This window comes from Cajanus cajan, chromosome 4, assembly GCF_000230855.2.
Source record: "Cajanus cajan strain Asha chromosome 4, NIPB_CcT2T_4, whole genome shotgun sequence".
Classification (NCBI taxonomy): domain Eukaryota; kingdom Viridiplantae; phylum Streptophyta; class Magnoliopsida; order Fabales; family Fabaceae; genus Cajanus; species Cajanus cajan.
In genome coordinates this window covers 31,336,925-31,345,186 of record NC_138520.1, presented here as the reverse complement: position 1 = coordinate 31,345,186, position 8,262 = coordinate 31,336,925, and positions in this window count along the sequence as shown.

Genomic DNA, 8,262 nt, shown 5'->3' with positions numbered 1-8,262 from the left:
ATGAGAAACAAGCTCATTGTTGTACACTAGAGGAAAAGGAAGATGACCATCCTTGGTATTTTGACATCCATCAATACATCAAAGAAGGGAAATACCCAATCGGGGCATTTGACAACGACAAGAAAACAATCAGACGAAGGGCTATCAGATTCGTACTACATGAGAACATCCTGTACAAGAAGAGTTTTGATTCCATCCTGTTAAGATGTATTGGTCAGAAGGAGTCTCGATTCTTAATGAAGGAAGTCCACGAAGGAACCTTCGGTACCCATATAGCTGGACAGGTCATGGCCCGAAAGATCATGAGGGCAAGATACTTTTGGTCCACTATGGAGAAGGATTGCATCTCGTATGCTAGAAAGTGCCACAAATGCCAAATATACGCTGATAATACCCAAGTCCCACCAAGTGAGCTTAATGTAATGGCCTCGCACTGGCTTTTCTCGATGTGGGGCATGGACGTCATTGGACCCATTGAACCCAAAGCCTCAAATGGACATAGATTCATTCTTGTGGCTATTGATTACTTCACCAAATAGGTTGAAGCCACGTCCTATGCACATGTAACCCGTAAAGTGGTAGTCAATTTTGTTAGAAAAAACATAATATGTCGTTATGGAATACTTGACAAAATTATAACGGACAATGGTGTTAGAAAAGAATGGCTCAATCCAAGAGGGGGGGTTGAATTGGATTCTATGACACTTTAAAAATTTTCAGAGTATTTAGGATCTTTATTTCAATTAAACTTTTCTAAAAAATGAATTTTCAATGAAGTTCCTTAAAGACTTGTTATTGAACAATGAATCCTATATGCTTTCTTGATTAACCAATAATGAGATTCAAAGTTAATATCAATATGTAATGCTTTGATTCAGTTCAAACCAATGTTACTCATGCACACATGTTAATCAAGAACAATCTTCTTTAATGCACAATCAAGATATTACACAAAGTAAAAGATAAGGGTAAGAGAAGATTGCACAAGTCTTTTATCCTGGTTCAGCCACTCCACATGTGACCTACATCCAGTCCTCAATCATAACCTGATCAAGATTTGTTCCACTATCTTAATGAAGAAGGTTTACAAGCATACCACACATGCACACACTCCTACATTCAAGATAACCACTTTCTTGACCTCAAGAAAGCACCCCTTATAGAAATCCACTACAAGAATTCTTTACCACTTGAGAAACCTACTCAAGATTTACAAGTATTCACAAAGAATTAAGGAACGAATTCACCTGGAATTCAGAAGCAAATCTTAATCTTTTCCCTTTCAAGAATGTGATGATGATGATCTTTTCTCAAAGCTTTTCAAAAACGTTTTTCCTTCTTGGTTTCACAAAGAAAACTCCCAAGAATGTCACAAAGACTTCACAAACACGTTTTTCTAATTTTGATTCTCAATTCTAACTCTGTTCTGAAGTTTCAAAATATTCAAACTATTTATAAAAGTTTAAGAACCAGATAATCGATTATTTTGTTCTTCAGGTTTTCTAGAAATCAACCAAGAACAATTTAATCGATTATTTTGCTGGATAATCGATTATTCCAGATATTCATTTCTGGGATAATCGATTATTTCACAAATAATCGATTATTGCAGCAAGGCATCCCTTTTTTCCTGTTGCTGGAATAATCGATTATATTTAATGATAATCAAAATAACTTCTTAACCTTTTAAACTCATCATCATACACTCCCTAATCAGATCAAATATAGATTTAGCTTATGCACAAAGCATACACACAAAACAAATAAGCTCAAACAAACCAATCTAAAACTATTCCTATTACATAACATTTTCCTTTGACTTTGTTTTTGACTTCTAAGTTGTTGATGTCCTTGGCACACATCTGTTATCATCAAAACTCTTCAATCTTCAGAGGTGATCTCATCAATCTCAAGCTCCCCCAATCTCAACAGCGAGGACACGAGCAAATACACCTATCCAAGGGAAGGAACGTAGAAGCGCCAACACCAAAGAGACGAGGAGGAGACTCGGACGAAATGTCTATGTCTTTACTTACCTTTGGAAAAGCAACACATAGCTACTCCAAAGGACAAGTAAAGAGGGGCAGCTGTAGACACCCAATTTCGTCCGGGGGCACACAAACAAGGAAATGGACCTCCGTTGTGAAGGGAAGGAGCTCCCGAAGCAGGCAAACAACAAGACAGGACATTAGAAGGCCTAAAGGCCAAATAAGGTGGTTTTAGTAGCCCGGAACGGGCTGTTCCAAAATTAGAACGGGTCGTTCTGAACCCCGTAACGGACCGTTCCAATATCAGAACAGGCCGTTCCAACATAACTAAAACACCTAAAGAGTCGTAGGCTGGAACGGGGTCATTCCAATACTAGAACGGGTCATTCCAAAAGTCAAGTTTGGAACGGGCCTTTCTGGAAAGGGTAACTTTGTGTTAATTTTCACTCTGGAACGGGCCATTCCGTTTTCAAAATGGGTCGTTCCAGGGTGCGTAATTTGCACATAACGACTGGCCCAGAACGGGCCGTGCCAAATCCAGAACGAGACGTTCTAGGCCCCTTCTGATTCCTATAAATAGAGGCCTCGGGCACAGTTCTCATGGCGACCAGAGAAATTTCGAATAAGACTCCTTTGAGCACGAAAATTCTCTATATCTCTCCCCTCTATTGTATTTATTGAGATTTGTGTCGCATCTATATCTTCTCTCTCCCTCTTATATGTATTTCTTGAAATTTGTGAGGCATACTATAGTGTGAAAGGTCGCTCCAAAGCACCTTCTCCATATTTGAAGATTCAATAATGCTCTTTCAAGAGGTATTTCAGTCAATCTTCTTCTCTCCTTTTTATTTCCCATCTTTATATTTTCTTTGTTATAATAAACGTCATAATGTAGATATTTTAGGGTTAATCGCTTAATTTATATTTTAAGCATGTAAATAAAGATTAATAAAGGGGATTCAATATTTAATTTATTAATTCTTATCGTGTTAATTTCATCATAGGGTATCGATTTAAGGCGTTGTAGGGGTGCTTAATACCTTCCTTACACGTAATTGACCCCTGAATCCAATTCTGGTTATCAAGGCCATTATTGGACCTTAAAAACCTTTTATTTTTCCAATGTTTTGAGTAAAACATTGGTGGCGACTCCATGAACCTATTTTTAAAACCATTAGTTAAGGATTCGTCTGGTGTCCGGGCATTCCTTAATTGATGAGACTTTCGAAAGGATGTCTAAACCATAGGTCGCGAGATCGAAAATTTTGGGTTGCGACACTACAAGATGTATTATCTACATCGATTCTGCGAGGTAATCTACATCTATTCTAAAACCGATGTAGAATAGAGCGACTTAGAAATACAAGCACTTCTACATCAGTTTTAAAACCGATGTAAATTTGTGCAAAATCTACATCGGTTTTGCTGACAACCGATGTAGATTTGTGTACAAATCTACATCGGTTGTCAGTAAACCGATGTAAAAAGAAATTGTATGGTGCACTATTCTACTCAATTGTGTTACTTAAGTAGAGTGGATTAAAGATATGAAAATCTACCATTGAAATGCATACTAATTCTGTATTACACTTTACAATACATATTAATTTTGTTCTATGTTTTACAACACGTGGCCAGTAATCTAATAAATAGTAAAACAAAAAAACAAAAAAAAATTACTTGTATACAACTGCAATAGCTAAAATGCATTTCCAACATATGCATCATCACCGCATACTAGATACTATACAGATTTATATGTTGTTACTCGTTAGTAACCAACAACATAAGTACGAAATTAAATGCAACGTAGAGGAAAAATTTTAAGGCAGAACCTATATGCAACAAGTAATGTGTATAATCACCTAATACTAATAGACATGAATTGTCCTCTTAATACAATGCATAGAAAAGTTTACCTTCTCAAGGCACCCTTCAGATACTCTCGCTTCACTTTAAAATGGTAGCAGGTATATTCAGTTTCTGTGTATGCATTTGATGACCCACCATGTTTGGACAAAAGTATTTATCATCTCTAGACAAGTGACAACTGGTAAAACTTCAGCCACAGTTTTTTTTTTTTTTTAAAAAACAATTTGGCTATTGAATTGAAGATTTTATGGATCAACGACAAAAAGATGGGTGCAAATGCGTTGGGGTGATGTAAACTATTAGCTGACAGTAATGTTTTTCTTTGCCGAGTATCCGACTATGCAAGCGCTATCTTTGCATCGCAATTGGTTTAGTTATCCACATATGCCTAAAAGAATGTATAGTTACAAAACCTGAAAATCACGTGGTATCTATCATTATTAGCTAAAACCTGAAAAGATCAGTTAAATATTCCACGAGTTGAATCATTCATCTCAATCGTAAAGCGATCATGAATTTGCAAATGGACTCATTTAGTACATATCTTGCTATATTCTAGCGAGATGCAAATTACTAATTTCAGCTGGAACGGGAGCACTAGACAACAAAGGAACTCAAGCGTACAAAAATGCACAGAATTATGAAGGGGATAAAATACCTCTAAGAGCTACTCCTGTTTCGTGCCATTTTATTGATAAAATAATATCAATAATTACATCCAATGGTTACAAAATATGAATAAATATCAGCTACCTAATAATAGAAGGGAATGGAAAACGCTGTACATGATTGATTATATACCCCAGAGATCATGGAAAGGTTGTGCATTCCAACTTACTATTCCGATGGGATACACTTGTAGTCTTCTGGGTGGTGAAGGGCCGAATGAGTACTCCAATAGAATATTCCGGTGAAGGGGTTGGTACCTGCAAAAGGCACTCCAACGCTCAAGTCAGGACAAGCACGAATATATAAGATAATTAATGAACAGTGACGTTACCTTTTTACTTGAGCTATTTATACTGACATTTATGGGCCCTGACCCCTCTAGGCCCTATGACAAGATTACCATATTAGGTAATACGCCTCTAATCGGCTTATCAATGTAATTAACTCTTAACTCTTGATTAAGGATAATTCTTGTCCCCTAATTAATGATAGTTCATATTCCATAGGTATCCAATGGTCGATCAGCCGTTGGCCACCTGGTTCGGCCTTTCAGGTGCCGATTGGGTGTCGGCCACCTGGTTCGGTCTTTCAGGTGCCGATCGGGTGTCGACCATATGGTGGTCGAAAGGCCTTGCCAGTACACTTGCCCCCCAGCCTTGGGGAAGGTGTACCTTCTTCAAGGGTATAGCGGTTAAGGTATGGGAGAAGTTGAAAGGTTAGGGTCATCTCTGCCGTTGGATCTTGTAGATTTATTGGTTTAGGGTTTTAAATATTTGATTTTTTCCCGCCTTTCTCCATAGCTATATATAGCATTGTGTGGTAGGGCCTCTCACGCGTATCGCTTTCAGCCGAGTAGTATCATTTGAGCAAATCTGATCCAGCAGCACGTGTCGAGTGATCGTTTCAATCTCAACTTTCTGGTAAGTTTTATTGGATGGCTACTGCTTCCGAGAGCTCTTCGGCGAGTGGGGTTCGGTCATCATCGTCCGAGGGGTCGTTGTCTAGGGCTTCGGGGCCGTTGCGTAGGGAGACGTCATCGCCGAACGGGGACAGGTCTAGCGAGGACGTGAGTACTTCCGAAGAGACCTCAACCAGTGGGAGTGAAGAGGTGCTGATCCGAGTCAAGCGTATTTCCAATCAGCAAAAGTATGGACCTTCCGAGGTACCTGGGTACGATTGGGTCAATGGAGAAGTGACTTCCTACTATTCTCACTATCGAGATACCACCATGATAACCAACTTATTGGGGTACACCAAGTGTCTGTATTTCAACTCTGGCGAGAATCCGTATCCGATTGGCGTGCGTGCTTGCCGAAACAACGCATTTCCCGATAGGATGGCCTCGTTCTACATTTGTGATTGCCTTTTGCGAGACCTTAAGGTGAGACTACCATTTGATGAGTTCACTATAGGAGTGCTTAAGGTCTTAAACGTTGCATCGACCCAACTACACCCGAACAGCTGGGCCCAACTTCAAGGTTTCAAGCATCTATGCCTATGTGTGAACATTAGGCCTTCACCCCTACTTTTTCTTTCTTTCTATTCGTCCCGCCCTTCAGATTTGGCCAAATGGGTGTCTCTTAGCCGAGTAGGGTCTCGGCAACTATTGGATAGCTTTACGTCGTCGTACAAGAATTTTAAAGCGGGATTTTTCCGAGTGACCATTCGTCCGAACGGAAGGCGTTTCTTCTTTGGGGTTGACGACAAGAGCTTTTTTCCGTTGTACTGGACCCGTGCCCCTCGGCCGTATGATGTAGTGCCGGATGAGATGCTCACAGCAGAAGAGCAAAGGGATTTGCAATTTTTACTTCAACTTCCTAGGCACTTGCCGACTAAGGCTTTAATAAACGTAGTTGAGTCTTCCTGATGGGAGAATGATTTGATAGGTACGTAACTTTCCTATTTCGGCCTTTAAGTAAATTCCTATTGATGTTTACTTCGTTATTGGTGCAGGAATCATGGTGACAAGTGGTGCCGATGAGTTCAACATCCACAATCTTTTGGCTGGCCGGATGCAACAGGCTAGGGCTTCAGGGGTTGTGGGCAGTTCGGCGCTTGCCCAAACGCCTCGTCCAGAACAAGATGATCGAACTCCGCCTACCCCAGAACGAAAACACCGAAAGGTGAGGAAGGGGAAGGAGGTTATTCAAGAGGGGCCGAAGCGAAAAAGTAATGAGGAGAGACCGAAAAAGACCAAGAAATCCAAGCACTCAGTGTCCTCTCTGTGTGGGACAATTATTTGTGTGCCCCCCATGCTAATGTCTAGGGCCTTTCTGAGTGAAGAAGTCACTGCCGAGTCACTGGTTCGACCAAACGCAGTCTCGGATCATGGCCATGAGTTCTTAGGCTAGTTGGATACCATGGCCAAATGGAAATATTTTTGTGAGGTACAGTCTCAGTCGCTGGCACTCGCGCATCACCTTGCTATGGAGCCAATCGGCGAGTTGATTCAATTGAGACAAAGGGTTAAGGATGCCGATAAGGCCACAGTCGAGGCCATGGCGGCTGCCGAGGAGGCATCAGCGAAAATTCGCCAACTTACAGCTGAGCTTGACGTGCAACGGCGCAACAATGATACTCTTCGGTTGGACATGCAAAAAGCCGCGAACAAAGAAAAGCGCCGAATGGAGGAAGCTAAGGCGGAACTGGAGCGGGTGAAAGAGCAAGCCAAGGAGCGTATCGTGGCCCAACATGAAGTTGGGTTTCGCCATGCTCTTTGGCAAGCACAACACTTCGGTTGCTTTAGGGAAGGCTTTGAATTTGACATGTCGAAAGATTTCTACCAAGGATCTTTTATGTCTTTTCAGGATATGCCCGAGGGGGCTGTCCCCGACAGCGACGCGCCGAATGATGACCTCGAAGATGAGGGGATTCCAGATGCTTCGGATGGTGAGGCTGAAACCCAACAGGGAGAGCCGAACCAAGATCAAGATGGCGAGCCCGAGGTGCAAGATGACGCGGGCAACAACACCGAAGAGTAATCATGTTGGGGACTTGGGTTTTTGTATGGTAGGCCGATAGAGCCTTTTTAATTTGATTGCAATTTACTTTTGCTTGTAATGCTGGCCGATAGAGCCTTTTGACGTTCATTAAATGACAAGTGCTTGTTTTTGAAGAAACTTGGAATTGGACTATGTATGACGTGCACTTTTATTTTGATTGTTTTTTGGAACATAACCGGTTGTATTCTTTCGGAAGTTGTTGTCCTGCGACCAAATCGAATGGGTTCATTCGGACTTGATTTTCTTCTGATTCAAGTCCGAACGAATTTGTTCGGGCTTAATTGATTTTTGATCAAAACCGAACGGGTTCGTTCGGATTTGATTGCCTTTGGATCAAAACCGAATGGGTTCATTCGGATTTGACTTCCTTTTTGATTCAAAACTGAACGAGTTCGTTCGGATTTGATTGCTTTTTCATCAACACCGAATGGGTTCATTCGGATTTGACTTCCTTTTTGATTCAAAACCGAACGAGTTGGTTCGGATTTGATTGTTTTTTGATCAAAACCGAACGAGTTCGTTCAGATTTGATTGCTTTTGGATCAAAACCGAACGGGTTCGTTCGGATTTGATTGCTTTTAGATCAAAACCGAACGGGTTCGTTCGTATTTGATTACTTTTGAATTAAAATTGAATGGGTTCAATCGGATTTGATTGCTTTTGGATCAAAACCGAATGGGTTCGTTCGGACCTGATTGATTTTGGATCAAAACCGAATGGGTTCATTTGGA